Genomic DNA, 17,353 nt, shown 5'->3' on the forward strand with positions numbered 1-17,353 from the left:
CCAGCGCATTTAATTGCAAATTTTTGCTTTTAATTTTGGATTAAGGATTATCAATTTCAGCCTTTTAAGTGACTCAGTATGTCACGAAGCGGCAGGATATTTGGGATTGAGAGGATTAAAAAGTATCTTTTTCTGTAAAGTTTTTCTTCTTCTAAGGGTAACAGTACACATGAATACTTATCCGTTTCTCCGAAAGTTCTCAAAATGTTTCAGACTTTTAAGATCGAACGAGAAAAAAAGGTATGCGACTATTAAAAAGTCTATGCGCTATTGTGCACTTGCTAAAGAGTGTGTCATCCATGTATATTTTTTATATGGAACGGAGGATCGTAGAAAATTGAGGGAGGGCTGATTCTTTCACGAATTAAAAACTCTAGTGCTCATTCAAGGCTGAAACCAATGGGAGGGTAACTAACTTCCCGTTCAACGCCCAATTGAAAGATTTTACTTTCAACAATCTGTCAAAGATTTAACAAGTGTGCCCTCGGGGGGTGACAAAGCCCTTGAAGTCTTGTGAGTAACGGCCCTCAATTATGTAAATAGCCCATCTAAAAAGGCATCATAGATAGATTATTGTGTTGCTTGAAAATGGAGAAGTGGTTCTTCTCCTTTGTCACTTTCGGATTAAGATTTGATGTTTCCTTATGAAAAACCAACCTGGTCTGAAGACTGTGAAAAGTCGAGGTAAATTGTGGCTTAGAATTTGGATACCTTGTGGTCGACCTTTAAGGGGCCATTTGCTTGACATCAAATAAAAAAGGAAATTGAGCTTCGAACGTTACCTACAAGAAATAATTTAATAATAATTTATGCTCCTGTTTGCTACTTTGATGATTGTGCAAGCCCATGGGTCTCCCTTTTCGGTTAATCAGATTATTCCTAGTGTTAACAGTCTAAAATCAACGTCTTGTCATATTGTGTACGGTTTTCACTTTAATATTTATTCAAGTGAGCTAGCTAATTATTTGCAGTTAGTATTTCAAATGTGTTTGACTCTTTTCTTGGTGGACGTGTTCCAAACTTCGTCTGTGTTCTGATGCACATAAACAACAAAACCTATTCCACTATTGTGACACATGCTGGGTTGAAAGGTGTGATACTGTGATTACTGGGTTTTATTGAGTATAATGACAAGTATCGTAAAATTAAAATACATAGGGAGCAAACGCTACCCGTTCAATGAAAAGCAAGATACTGAAAAGTATGAAAAAAAACATGCAATCCTACAGTATTGTTGCTTGTGTCGTGTTTTACTCGAATTCAAGTGTGTTATTATGTAGTGTAGGATGTACGCGTGTCAAAACTATACGTGTCTGGAACAGTCTTGGAAAGAACTAATAAAATCAAACTGAATATTTGAATATAATGATATATATTGCTGAAAGCTCATCAGTTCAATATTTTATTTTACTATAATTTTGATTATCAAGGTTCTAATAAGTACATAAAACAAATATTTGAAAAGGGGGCAGTAGTAAAACTCTTGTTTGTAGTTATTTTGGTTCGTTATAAGCTTGATTTGTATATTCAATTAAAGTTTTACTCCTTTTGATATTTATTTAGTCATTCATGTCAGTACCTGCTGTATGTTTGTTTGCGATGATTGTTCATTTAATTTCTGTTCGTTTTAGGTTACATTTATTCTTTAATAGTCATTTCTGGTCCTTTTTGACTAGATTCCTCATCGAATGACTTTAATTACTGACTCACTTGAATTAGGTCTCCTGCCGGGTGCTACTCGGCGTAGAGAGTGACGTCTACCTCCTCCATCCACTTCAGTCCATTGCATGAGCTCACTTGATCTGATATTTACAATCGCTAGGAACTCGGATACGCTGTCGGACCATCGCTTCTTTGGTCTGCCACGAGGTCACTTCTAACCGGCTTTGACAGGGTCACAGTCGAAGATATTTTTTGCAGGTAAGTGCAGGGGCATTCGAAGTAGATGTAGAAACCCCCGTAAGGTACGCTCGGCTGCTTGGGTAGAAAGACGGGACTGCTTGGCGAGATTGAGCAGCATCTCGTTACTTACGAAGTCAACTCACCGTAGACCTTCTATGCTTCTCGGACTCTTCGACTGGAATCGATCGATGGCCGTTAGGGTTGTGACTGATGCTTACCAAGTCTCAGCTCCATAAAACATTAAAGAACCAACGAGGCCGTTGAAAATTCGAAGTTTGGTTGGACGACTGATATTCGGTTCTTGCCAAAGGGAACAATTTAACCTGCACATGACAGAAGATGCCTTGGATATCCTTGCTTGCAGCTCGGGGAGAAGGTAGCCATCTGAAGATATCGTATATCCCAGGTAGGTAAACTATTGGACAACTTCTATGCTAGTTGTTGCGCCCAGACTGACTGGAGAAATGACAGCAGGATAAGACGGGTCTATGGGCATAATTTTTGTTTTGTTCCAGTTTATCTTCAGTCTCATAATTGCGGCCTCTTCTCGTAAGATTTGAAGTAATTCCAGCAACTGATCCATGGAGTCCGCAACGATGACCAGGTCGTCAGCAAAATCAGCATCTGAGATTACGCGATGTCCAAACTTGAGTCAAAAGTTGAGACGTGAAGTTATCTTTGTCATAACGTAATCTATGACGACATTGAAGAGTTCTGGGGCCAATGTAAATCATTGAAGCACCACTGTTGTGATTTGGCAGAAGGAGCTGCGCCGGCAATTGACTTGAGCACAGCTCTCCGTGTCATGGTGTAAAACTTTGAAAGTCTGCAGTAATTTTTTGGGAAGGCCAGTCGATGCTAAAATGTTCCAAAGTGCCTCTAGGTCCACTGAGTCGAATTCAGCAAGGAAGTCAATGAACGCAAAAAAGCCTTGCGGCGGAACTCTGTGACTTATTCTAATGTATGTCTAATCGTAAAAATCTGCTCGATGGTGGAACGGTCCGATATATAAGCAGCTTGTTCAGGTCACCGAATCCCATGAACTATATTCCGACAATGATCCAGCAGGACCATTGAGAAAAGTTTTCCTGGGACTGACAGTAGACTTGTTCCACGGTAATGTGAACAGTCATTTCTAGAGACTTTCCTTTTTCATTGCGGGAAGATGACAATCTCCTTTCCGCCAATTTCCAGGAATTATATCAGTTTGCCAAAATGTGGAGAACAGAGTGAAGAGAAACATGAGCATTGTAGGACCTGCAAATTTCAGCAGTTCAGAGCTTAAGCCGCAGATACCAGCAGCTTTGTTATTCTTGAGACTTTTAACTGCGTTTCCAATTTCTGAGGGGCTGAAAGGCTCACATGGAAGAACATCTGCTTCAGGCCTTTGACTAGTAGATTGGCCGGGACTATTATTTGGAGAGATTGACGGGCTAGTATTATTTAAGAACGAGCAGAAGTGGTCCTTCTACATCTCAAGACAAGTGCCCTCATCAATGACAAGTGTCCCATCCAGGGATAGGACAGGTCCTAATGTAGGAGTTTTATCTTCTGTGTTTATCTTCCGATTGAATGAGCACCCTCCAAAGTTTCTGCATCGATGAGGAGGTGGTAGGGATAAGGAAGGGATAGTCCCCGTCCAATATGAGTTGCACCCTTTGGGACATCTCCCTCCCTCCTTAACTACGAAACTATCAGAGAACCCCAGGTACAAATTGATATATACTCCCAGGTGCCATACCCAGGGTTTTAGTAGTCGCAACCAAAAGATTCTAAATATGAATTTGAGAGACACTTGCCAGGAACAGGTAACTACTAAACTGCAGAATTTAACATTTGACAATATAAAAGATGAATGGAATAAATTTAGAAAATTGTTTTTTAAGTTGCTGATGGTGTCATATTAAAAAGTTGGAGATGTAAAAAAAGGAATTTTCAAAGACATAGATACTACTACTAGCGATTAAATTCAGATTTTGTTTTAACTATATTAGAAACTGAGATAGGTTAACAGAAAGGTATAATTTTTTCAAAGAACATATTTTTTTATAGATATTTTTTCCATGGGTAATTATTTTTCATGAGAGTATTCTTAATATACCGACAAACAGAGGTCTACTTTCAAGCTGTTTTGGGTATATTTTTCAAATGAATCGCTTTTCTAAAGGTATTTTTTTCATGGAAATATTTTTCCATGGGTAATTGTTTTTCATGACGATATTTTTAATATGTCGTTAAACAGAGGTCTACTTCCAAGTTCTCATAGATATTTTTTCAAATGAATCATTTTTCCAAAATATTTTTTTTCATGGATATATTTTTCCATAGGTAATTATTTTTCATGAGGAAGTTTTTTAATATATCGATACACAGCCGTCTACTTTCAAGTTGTTTTGGGTTTACTTTTCAAATGAATAATTTTCTCATAGGTATGTTTTGTTTCATGGATATATTTTTCCATAGGTAATTATTTCTAATGAGGATATTTTTCATATATCGATAAACGGAGGTCTACTTCTAATTTGTCGTAGATATATTTTTCAAATGAATCATTTTATTTTCGTGATATTTTTTTTCTTGCATATATTTTGCCATGGGTAATTATTTTTGATGAGTATATTTTTCACGTATATGGTTTTTGCATAAGTGGATAGGCTATGTTACATTAATTTAACTACTTTTAAGTGTGATTAATTTACGTTGGATTAGCATGGGTGATATGTGTACCTGCAGCCAACCTAAAATCATCACTTTTCTTAAAATAACTTAATTTAAGTTAGGTTCATTTAGATTCACTTAATGTAGCACGCCCAGCTAAATGAATCTAAATGAACCTAACTTAAATGAAATTATTTGAAAAAAACTGATGATTTTAGGTTGGCTGTGGGTACCCGGGTCAACCATGCCAACCTAACATACACGAATATAACTTAAAAGTAGTTAACTTAATGTAACCTAACCTATACACTTAGGCAAAAAATATACCTTTGAAAAATGATTGATTTGAAAAGTATATCCCCAAAAAATTTGGAAGTAGACCAATGTTTACCGATACATCAAAAAATAATTACCAATAAAAAAAAATAAATGCATGACAAAAATATACATTGGAAAAATGATTCATTTGAGAAATATATCCTAAAACATTTGTAAGTGGACCTTTGTTTTACTATATATTAAAAATATCCTCATGAAAAATAATTACTCATGGAAAAATATATCCATGAAAAAAAAAATACCTTGGGAGACTGCTTCATTTTAAAAATATACCCAAAACAACTTGGAAGTAGACCTGTGTTTATCGATTTATTAAAAAGTATCCTCATGAAAAATTATTACTCATTGAAAAATATATCCATGAAAAAAATTATACCTTGGAAATAGGATTTATTTGACAAATAAAATCAAAACAACTTGGAAGAAAACCTCTGTTTATCGATATATTAAAAATATCCTCAAGAAAAATAATCCGTGTAAAAATGTATCCATAACAAAAAAATATACCTTGGTAAAAATGATTCATTTGAAAAATATACCCAAAACAAGTTGGAAGTATACCTCTGTTTTACGATATATTAAAAATATCCTCATGAAAAATAATTACCCATGGAAAAATATATCCGTGAAAAAATAAATATATCTTAGAAAAATGATTCATATGAAAAATTTTCTTTAAAATAACTTGAAAGTAAACCTCTGTTTATCGATTCATTAAAAATAACCTCATGAAAAATAATTACCCATGGCAAAATATGTCCATGACGAAAAGAATATACCATGGAAAAAATGATTCTTTTAAAAAAATATACCCAAAACAACTTGGAAGCAGACCTCTGTTTGTCGATATATGAAAAATAACCTCATGAAAAATAATTGCGCATGGAAAACTGTATCCATGATAAAATATACTTTGGGAAAATATGATTCATTTAATAAATATACCCAAAACAACTTAGAGGTAAACCTCTGTTTATCGATATTTTAAAAATATCCCCATAAAATACAATTACGCGTGGAAAATGTATGCATGAAAACAATATACCTTTGGAAAAATGATTCATTTGAAAAATATACTCAAAACAACTTGGTAGTAGACCTCTATTTATCGATATATTAAAAATATCCTTATGAAAACTAATTAACCATGGAAAAATATATCCATGAAAAATATATCATGGAAAAATCGTTCATTTTAAAAATATATCCAAAACAACTTGGAAGTAGACCTCTTTTTATCCATATATTAAAAATACCCGCACAAAAACTAATTACCCCTGGAAAATATATCCAAGAAAAAATATACCTTGGAAATATGATTCATTAGAAAAAAGTATCTAAAACAACTTGGAAGTAGACATTTGCTTATGAAAAATAATTACCCATGGAAATATATATCCATGAACAAAAAATAAACCTTGGAAAAATGATTCATTTAAAAAAAAACATACCGAAAACAACTTGGAGGTATATCTTTGTTTATCGTTATATTATAAATAGCCTCATGAAAAAAAATTATCCGTGGCATTAGACATCCATTAAAAAAAATATATCTTTGGAAAAATAATTCATTTGAAAAATATGCCCATAAGAAATTGGAAATAAACCTTTGTTTATCGATATATTAATGATTTACTCATGAAAAATAATTATCCGTGTAAAATTATATCCATGAAAAAAATATACCTTGTAAAAATTATTCATTGGAAAAATATACCAAAAACAACTTGAAAGTAGACAATTGTTTATTGATATATTAAAAATATCCTCAGGAAAAACCCATGGAAAAAATATATCCATGAAAAAAAATATACTTTGGAAAAATGATTCCTTTTAAAAAAACTAAAATAACTTGGAAGTAGACCTCTGTTTATCGATACATTAAAAATATATTCATGAAAAATAATTATCCATGGGAAAATATATCCATGAAAAAAACTTACAATGGAAAAATGATTCAATTGGAAAATATATCCACGATAACTTGGAAGTTGACCTGTGTTTATCAATATATTACAAATATCCTCATGAAAAATAATTACCAATAGAAAAATATATACATGAAAAAAACATACCTTTGAATAATGATTCATTTTAAAAATATACCCAAAACAACTTGGAAGTAGATCTCTCTTTATCGATATATTAAAAATAGTTTCCCATGTAAAAATATATGCTTGAACAAAACAAAATATGTATCTTGGAAACGTGATTTATTTGAAAAATATAGCCAAAAAAACTAGGATGTAGACCTTTGTTTACCGATATACTAAAAATGTCCTCATAAAAAATAATTAACCATGGAAAAATGTATCCATAAGAAAATATCATAAAAAAAAATGATTCATTTGAAAAATAGATCCAAGACAACTTGGACAACTAAACTCTATTTATCGATATGTTAAATAATCCTCAAAAAAAATTACCAATGACAACATTTATCCATGAAAAAAAAATATCATGAAAAAAATGACATCTCTGAAATATATATATCCAAGACAACTTGGAGGTAGACCTCTTTTTATCGATATATCAAAAATATCCACATGAAAAATAATTACCCATGGAAAAACATATTGCCAATAAACCTGGCCCAACCTCAGGCCTGGGGAACCATCGGTTAACCAAATTCCCACGAAACATAATGAAAAAAGCTTGGTCCGTCTTTGGCCAGCTCCGCAGTAGTATGTATGTATGCAATTTGGGACACACATTGGAATATATATTTGGAATATACATTTGGAATATACATTTGAAACTTACATTTGGAATATAAATTTGGAATATATATCATATAACACCATACGGATGTAAGACCCCTGAATTAGTGAAATCGTGGCGGTGTTCTAATTTTTAAACCTGTATTTGTAACCTACTGAAATTACATGATTATTCTGTAATGGAGAAAGGTATCTCATTTGCATAATTCATTCCTGAGCAAGAATATTAAGATATATTCAACCTTCAGAAGTCATTTGATTCAAGTACACTCAAAGGGCTTAATTTCAATCGCTTATCAACTAAAGGTAAATCTGAGGGAACGGTGACAACCACGCCACATTTTATAAATGTCAGAATATGATTAGAATATATTCATCCTTCACAAGTTAATTGATTCGATTGGCCTAGCTTCATCTCTTGGTTGTGGTAGCTATAATACACAAGTAACGAATTAGGAATGCGGCTATTATAAAATATAGGTTGGTATTGGAGGATACATAAAGTTGAAACTAATTAAGTCGTAAGTGCCGGGAAAATAATTTTAATATAGAAATCGAGGAACAATCCCTACAAATAGAATACAATCCTCAGAAATCAAGTGGTGAGGTGGTTATGGACACTACGCGAATGTCCCAGTCTTACTCTATGGTTTGTTATCGATACTACCTAGTTTATTGTATGTATTAAATCAGTAATGTTTTGTACATTGGAAGGATAAACACCTGCATTATATTCTTTAAAAAAGGTGAAAAGGAATTATTTGAAGAAAGTGTGGGCACATGATGAAGTCATCGTTGCGTTGAATCCTGACAAAGACATATATTTGAATTATGAAACAAGTACTATTGGGGATATCATTGGAAATATATGCGTGTGTTTTCATGATAGTGAGAAATGAAATTTCTTTGGAGTAACGAAAAAAGTTAACTCTTATAATGGTGGATATGTAAGAGTATCATTTCCAGAGATGATAGTGCTCAAAGAGAATGAAAATATAAATGATAGTTGATGAAAAGGGCCATCTTCTTGCTAGTGCTTGCGGTAACATGTTACCCAGTGATAGACCCTATCGCCAGCTTTCGGGCATTAGTACTCAATCGAAGGTCAAAAAAAGAAAACCTTACTGCTGAACTAATGTCATAAACCATTTCTTGTGTAAGTGCCAGAACTGTTACCCGTGTAAAAATAAAGAGGTAATAGACAGTGAAATCGAAAGCATTATAAAAAGGGCATTGGCATACAATATAATAACGGTGTATAATGATGAATTAATGGAAAACAAAGCGCATGTTAACATTATTACTACCATTGATCATAAGCCAGAAGATATAGTCAATGAACCTAATTATACCAAAGATGAAACGTATATAGAACCTCTAACTTGACACCCAAGTAAAAATAGTGTATTACTCAAAATGGATTAATGATTATTCTACTGGTTAAAAACTAGGAGAAGAGAATACCTACACTATCAAGAGAGAAAATGATGAATTATCATATGGAACCGACTCAAAATGTCCACAGTTATTCAATAATATTAATAATGCATAATAATGTATGTAACATATTTTTTATGTTAATATTCTACATGTTGTTATTTCAATAAAAGTATTTTTATGCATTACTTTGTTATGTTTTCATTATTTTTAGGCTACACTAGCTCGTCAAACGTTTAGATTTTTTATTCAGAAGTCGGAGATGTAAGAAAAGGAATTTTCAAAGACAGAGATACTACTACTAGCGATTATATTGTGATTTTGTTTTAATTATATTAGAAACTGAGATAGGTTAACAGATATGAATCATTTTTCCAAGGGATTTTTTTATGGGTATATTTTTCCATGGGTAATTATTTTTCATGAGGATATTTTTATTATATAGATAAACAGAGGTCTACTTTCAAACTGTTTTAGGTATATTTGTCAAATGAATCATTTTTCTGAACGGATATTTTTTTTTATTAATATATTTTTCAATGGGTAATTATTTATCATAAGGATATTTTTAATATATCGATAAACAGAAGTCTTCTTCCAAGTTGTCTTGGATGTATTTTTCAAAGTAATTATTTTTCCAAGATATATTTTTTTCATGGATATATTTTTCCATGGGTAATTATTTTTCATTAGGATATTGTTTAATATATCGATAAACAAAGGTCTACTTTCAGGTTGTTTTGGGTATATTTTTCAAGCGAATCATTTTTCCAAAGGTATATTTTTTTTTATGGATATATTTTTCCATGGTTAGTTATTTTTCATGTGGATATTTTTGATATATCGATAAATAGAGGTCTACTTCCAAGTTTTTCTGCATATATATTTCAGTTGAGTCATTTTTTTCATGATATTTTTTTCATGGATACATTTTGCCATGGGTAATTTTTTCATGAGAATATTTTAAAATATAGATAAATAGAAGTCTACTTGCAAGTTGTCTTGGATCTATTTTTCAAATAAATCATTTTTTTCATGATATTTTCTTATGGATACATTTTTCCTTGGGTAATTATTTTTTATGAGGATATTTTTAATATATCAATAAACAAAGGTCTACATCCAAGTTTTTTTGGCTATGTTTTTCAAATGAATCATGTTTCCAAGATATATATTTTGGTTTGTTCAAGGATATATTTTATATGGTAAATTATTTGTAATATATCGATAAAGAGAGACCTACTTCCAAGTTGTTTTGGGTATATTTGTTCATGAATCATTATTCCAAGGTATGTTTTTTTCATGCATTTTTATTTCCATGGGTAATTATTTTTCATAAGGATATTTTTAATATATTCATAAACGAAGGTCAACTTCCAAGTTGTCATGGATATATTTTCCAATGAATCATTTTTGCATTGTAAATTTTTTCATGGATACATTTTCCCATGTATAATTATTTTTCATGAAAATATTTTTAATATATCTATAAACAAAGGTTTACTTCCAAGCAATTTTAGTTATATTTTAAAAAGGAATCATTTTTCCAAAGTATATTTTTTTTCATGGATATATTTTTCCAGGGGTTTTCATGAGGATATTTTTAATATATCGATAAAAACAGGTCTACTATTAAGTTGTTTTGGGTATATTTTTCAAATAAATCATTTTTCAAATGTATATTTTTTTTCGTGGATATATTTTTACACGGATAATTATTTTTCCTGATGAAATCATTAATATATCGATAAAAAAAGGTCTACTTCCAGTTTGTTATGGGTATATTTTTCAAATGAATCATTTTCCCAAAGATATATTTTTTAATGGATATCTTTTTCCACAGATTTTTATTTTTCATGAGGATATTTACAATATAACGATAAACAGAGATATGCCTCCAAGTTGTTTATGTTATGTTTTTTTCAAATCATTTTTCCAAGGTGTATATTTTGTTCATGGATATATTTTTTCATGGGTAATTGTTTTTCATGAGAATATTTATAGTATATTGATAAACAAATGTCTACTTTCAAGTTGTTTTAGATATTTTTTTCTAATAAATCATGTTTCAAAGATGTATATTTTGGTTTGTTCAAGGATATATTTTTATATGGTAAATTATTTGTAATATGTCGATAAAGAGAGACCTACTTTCAAGTTGTTTTGGGTGTATTTTTTAATGAATCATTATTCCAAGGTATGTTTTTTTCATGCATTTTTATTTCCATGGGTAATTATTTTTCATAAGGATATTTTTAATATATCGATAAACAGAGGTCAACTTCCAAGTTGTCGTGGATATATTTTCCAATGAATCATTTTTGCATTGTAAACTTTTTTCATGGATATATTTTCCATGCATAATTATTTTTCATGAGAATATTTTTAATATATCTATAAATTATTTGAAAAAAACTACGTTTTCTAAAGAGTTAAAGAGGCTGAGTTACAAGGTCAAACCTTAAAACGTACAGGGAATAGGAGGCACAGTTGGGGGGCTGCCGCCCCAAACCCCCGCTTTCGCAGCCTTTAAATAAAACAAAAAATTTAAACTGAAAGTAAGGAGCGACATTAAATCTTAAAACGAACAGAAATTATTCCGTATATGAAAGAGGCTGTGCCCTCCTCAACGCCTCGCTCTTTACGCTAAAGTTTGACTTTCTCACAACTCTTTTTTTAAACAATAAAAACTTTAGCGTAAAGAGCGAGGCGTTGAGGAGAGCACAGCCTCTTTCATATACGGAATAATTTCTGTTCGTTTTAAGATTTAATGTCGCTCCTTACTTTCAGTTTAAATTTTTTTTTTTATTTAAAGGCTGCGAAAGCGGGGGTTTGGGGGCGGCAGCCCCTCAACTGTTCCTCCTAATCCCTGTACGTTTTAAGGTTCGACCTTGTAACTCAGCCTCTTTAACTCTTTAGAAAACGTAGTTTTTTTCAAATAATTTCTGCACGTTTTTGTACAGTTTATTACTTATTATTGCTTGACTAACTGTTAGCTGATCGTGTCAGGAGTTGAAGTTGGGGGCTGCCGCCCCCAAACCCCCCGCTCTTGAACATTCTTGTGTTAAGGCTTTTAATTCCTGAATACTCAAATCACGTCGTACAGGGTGCCTCCTAATCCCTGTACGTTTTAAGGTTCGAACTTGTGACTCAGCCTCTTTAACAGCCCCCCCCAACTGTGCCTCCTAATCCCTGTACGTTTTAAGGGTTGACCTTGTAACTCAGCCTCTTTAACTCTTTAGAAAGCGTAGTTTTTTTTCAAATAATACACATAAACAGGTTAGACCTGCTTTGTTATGAAAATTGACGTGCAGATATTTTCATAACAAAGCATGTCTAACCTGTTTATCTGTATTATTTGAAAAAAACTAAGGTTTTTCGTAAATGTAAATTCGGGGGATAATTTTTTCGGTCTGAAAATATCAAAAGACCCTAACAGGTCGAATTCTGCTTCGAATGAGTCCTCATTCAACCGGATCCGTTGCCAACTGTGGCCTGTAGGCGCGGCTAAGAAAAAAAAAAGATGATGAATTTTAAGTGGCTATATTTGGTTTTTTGAAAACAGGGAAGGAGTGATCGGATTGAGCTGAAATTTCGAGGATAAGTTCCCGGGCCCTAGAAAAGCTTAACCTCTAAATTTCAGCCCGATCGGACAACGTTAAAGGGGGGTTGTGGTGGGAGGGTCCAAACTTCCGGCCCAGTTTACCCCATGAAGATAAAGTCGGAGGAGGATGAAATTTTGCAAGTTTCTTAGTTTGAGCTTGGGCTACAAAATGCGATTACCGCCGTCTCTCTGCTACCTCTAGGACCTGAAATCGCTTAACATTGTGGTGGGTCGCCTCTTTATAGAGGCACAAGTGTGCCTCCTTGATAATTTTTTTCAAATAATTTAAAAAAGAAACTGAATTTTTTTTTAATTTAATTTCAGTATATAAAAAATTTGATCTAACGGTAAATCGGACTCTGGTTTTCCGCCTGGCTGCCAAAAGTCTCACTACTACACTAAAGAGACATAATTGAAGTTGTTTTTTAGTGAGGTGATGAATCTTTTTGACGCAAGCAAAACTTGATATTTGGTTTTTGGAAAACAGGGAAGGAGTGATCAGATTGAGCTGAAATTTCGAGGATAAGCTCCCAGGCCCCAGGAAAGATTATTCTCTAAATTTCAGCCCGATCAGACAACGTTAAAGGGGGGTTGTGGTGGGAAAAATTAACATGGGCTAATATAGGAAAACAAGGTTTTTCGTAAATGTAAATTCGGGGGATAATTTTTTCGGTCTGAAAATATCAAAAGGCCCTAATATTTTGAATTCTGCTTCGAATGAGTCCTCATTCAACCAGATCCGTTGCCAACTGTGGCCTGTAGGCGTGGCTAAGAAAAAAAAAGAAATGATGAATTTTAAGTGGCTATATTTGGTTTTTTGAAAACAGGGAAGGAGTGATCGGATTGAGCTGAAATTTCGAGGATAAGCTCCCGGGCCCTAGGAAAGCTTAACCTCTAAATTTCAGCCCAATCGGACAACGTTAAAGGGGGCTGTGGTGGGAGGGTCCAAACTTCCGGCCCAGTTTACCCCATGAAGATAAAGTCGGAGGAGGATGAAATTTTGCAAGTTTCTTAGTTTGAGCTTGGGCTACAAAATGCGATTACCGCCGTCTCTCTGCTACCTCTAGGACCTGAAATTGTTTAACATTGTGGTGGGTCGCCTCTTTATAGAGGCACAAGTGTGCCTCCTTTACAAAGGTCTACTTCCAAGCTATTTTAGTTATATTTTAAAAAGGAATCATTTTTCCAAAGTATATTTTTTTTCATGGATATATTTTTCCAGGGGGTTTTCATGAGGATATTTTTAATATGTTGGCAAACAGAGATCTAGTGCCAACTTGTCAGGGATACCTTATTTTATTGAGTCATTTTTTCAATGGTATATTTTTTTTCATGGATATATTTTTCAATGGTTAATTATTTTTCACTAGGATATTTTTAATATATTGATAAACAAAGGTTTTCTTCCAATTTGTTTTGATTTTATTAGTCAAATAAATCCTATTTCCAAGGTATAATTTTTTTCATGGATATATGTTTCCAAGAGTAATAATTTTTCATGAGGATACTTTTTAATAAATCAATAAACACAGGTCTACTTCCAAGTTGTTTTGGGTATATTTTTCAAGTGAATCATTTTCCCAAGGTATTGTTTTTTTGATGGATATATTTTTCGATGAGTAATTATTTTTTATGGGAATATTTTTAATATATAGTATAACAGAGGTCCACTTCCAAATGTTTTTGGATAAACATTTTGGATAAAAATGATTCAATTTTCAAATGAATAATTTTTCCATGGTATATTTTTTTCATGGTTATATTTTTTCATTGTTAATTATTTTTCATCACTATATTTTTAATATATCGATAAACAGAGGTCATCTTCCAAGTTGTTTTGAGTTTATTTTTCAAATGAATCATTTTTCCGAAGGTAAATTTTTTCATGGATATATTTTCCCCGCTTAATTGTTTTTTAAGAAGATATTTTTAATGTATTGATAAACAGAGGTCTACCTCTAAGTTGTTTTGGGTATATTTATCAATTGAATAATTTTTTCCCAAAGTATATTTTATCATGGATATATTTTTCCATAGGTAATTATTTTTCATGAGGATATTTTAATGTATCGACAAATAGGGGTCCACTTCCAAGTTGTTTTGAGTATATTTTTTCAAATGAATCATTTTTTCCATGGTATATTCTTTTCGTCATGGACATATTTTGCCATGGGTAATTATTTTTCATGAGGTTATTTTTAGTGTGTCGATAAACAGAGGTTTATTTCCAACTTATTTTAAGAAAAATTTTTCATATGAATCATTTTTCTAAGGTATATTAAATTTTCATGGATATATTTTTCCATGGGTAATTTTTATTCATGAGGATATTTTTTAATATATCGTAAAACAGAGGTATACTTCCAGCTTGTTTTGGGTATATTTTTCAAATAAATAATTTTTCCAAGGTATTTTTTTTCTTGAATATATTTTCCATGATTAATTATTTTTCATGAGGATATTTTTAATATATCGATAAACAGAGGTTTTCTTTCAAGATTATACTTTTTAGTAAATCGATAAACACAGGTCTACTTCCAAGTTGTTTTGGGTATATTTTTCAAATGAATCATTTTTCCAAGGTATTGTTTTTTTTATGGATATATTTTTCAATGAGTAATTATTTTTTATGAGGATATTTTTAACACATATTAAAACAGGTCCACTTCCAATTGTTTTAGGATATATTTTTCAAATGAATCATTTTTCCAATGTGTATATTTTTTTCATGGATATATATTTTTTTATTGGTAATTATTTTTTTATGTATCGATAAACATTGGTCTACTTCCAAATTTTTTTGGGGATATGATTTTCAAATGAATCATTTTTCCAAGGTATATTTTTGCATAAGTGGATAGGCTATGTTACATTAAGTTAACTACTTTAAAGTTAGGTTCATGTATGTTAGGTTGGCATGTTTGGCCCTGGTACCGACAACCAACCTACAATTTTCAGTTTTTTTCAAATAATTTCATTTAAGTTAGGTTCATTTAGATTCACTTAGCTGGGCGTGCCACATTAAGTGAATCTAAATGAACCTAACGTAAATAAAGTTATTTTAAGAAAAGTGATGATTTTAGGTGGGCTGCAGGTACACAGGTCACCCTTGCTAACCCAACGTAGATTAATCGCACTTAAAAGTAGTTAACTTAATGTAACCTAACCTATCCACTTATGCAAAAACCATATACGTGAAAAATATACCCATGAAAAATAATTACCCATGGCAAAATATATCCATGAAAAAAAATATCATGAAAAAATGATTCATTGTAAAAATATATCCAAGACAAATTAGAAGTAGACCTCTATTTATCGATATATGAAAAATATCCTCATTATAAATAATTACCTATGTAAAAATATATCCATTAAAAAAAAAATACCTCTGGGAAAATTATTCATTTGAAAAGTAAACCCAAAACAACTTGAAAGTAGACGGCTGCGTATCAATATATTAAAAAATATCCCCATGAAAAATAATTATCCATTGAAAAATATATCCATGAAAAAAAATATTTTGGAAAAATGATTCATTTGAAAATAATATCCATGACAACTTGGAAGTATACCTCTGTTTATCGATATATTAAAAATATCGTCATGAAAAATAATTACCCATGGAAAAAAATATCCAGGAAAAAATATATGCTTTCAAAAAATTATACATTTCTGTTAACCTATTTTAGTTTCTAATATAATTAAAACAAAATCTGAATTTAATCGCTAGTAGTAGTATCTATGTGTCTGAAAATTCCTTTTCTTACATCTCCGACTTTTTAATAAGACACCATCAGCCACTTAAAAAACAATTTTCTAAATTTATTCCATTCATCTTTTATGTTGCCAAATTTTAAATCTCCAGTTTAGTACTTACCTGTTCCTGGAAAGTTTTTCTCAAATTCATATTTAGAATCTTTTGGTTGCAACAACTAAAATCCTGGGTATGGCACCTGGGAGTATATATCACTTTATACCTGGGGTTCTTTGATAGTTTCGTAGTTAAGGAGGGAGGGAGATGCCCCAAAGGGTGCACTTTAATGCCAAAACCACCCAACTTTAAATTGACAGATAATCCCCATATACAGGAATTACTTTTGGGGAACTATCTTTTTGGGTGAAGTTGGTTGGAGTGGGGGGTTACCAAAATACTTTGAAAACGGATCAAAAATATAAAAATGATGTTTAATGCCTATTGATTTCTGGGAGTATTTCTTGTGTACGCTGTTATTATGAAATTAACAAGTGATATTAAACCCCAAAATGAGCATAACTAATATTGGACGGGGACTATCCCTTCCTCATCCCTACCCCCTCCTCATGGTTGAAGAACCTTTGGAGGATGCTCTTTCAATCGGAAGATAAATACAGGAGAAAAAACTTTTACATTAGGACCTGTCCTATCCCTGGATGGGACACTTGTCTTTGATGAGGGCACTTGTCTTGAGCTCTGGAAGGACCACTTCTGCTCGCTCATAAATAATACTAGCCCGTCAACCTCTCCAAATAATAGTCCCAGCCAATCTATTAGTCAAGGGCCTGAAGCAGATGTTCTTCCATATGAGCCTTTCAGCCCCTCAGAAATTGGAAACGCAGTTAAAAGTCTCAAGAATAACAAAGCTGCTGGTATCTCTGGCTTAAGCTCTGAACTACTGAAACTTGCTGGTCCTACAATGCTCCTGTTTCTCTT

This window comes from Artemia sp. Qi Xiang Cuo, chromosome 8, assembly GCF_049724085.1.
Source record: "Artemia sp. Qi Xiang Cuo chromosome 8, ASM4972408v1, whole genome shotgun sequence".
Lineage (NCBI taxonomy): Eukaryota > Metazoa > Arthropoda > Branchiopoda > Anostraca > Artemiidae > Artemia > Artemia sp. Qi Xiang Cuo.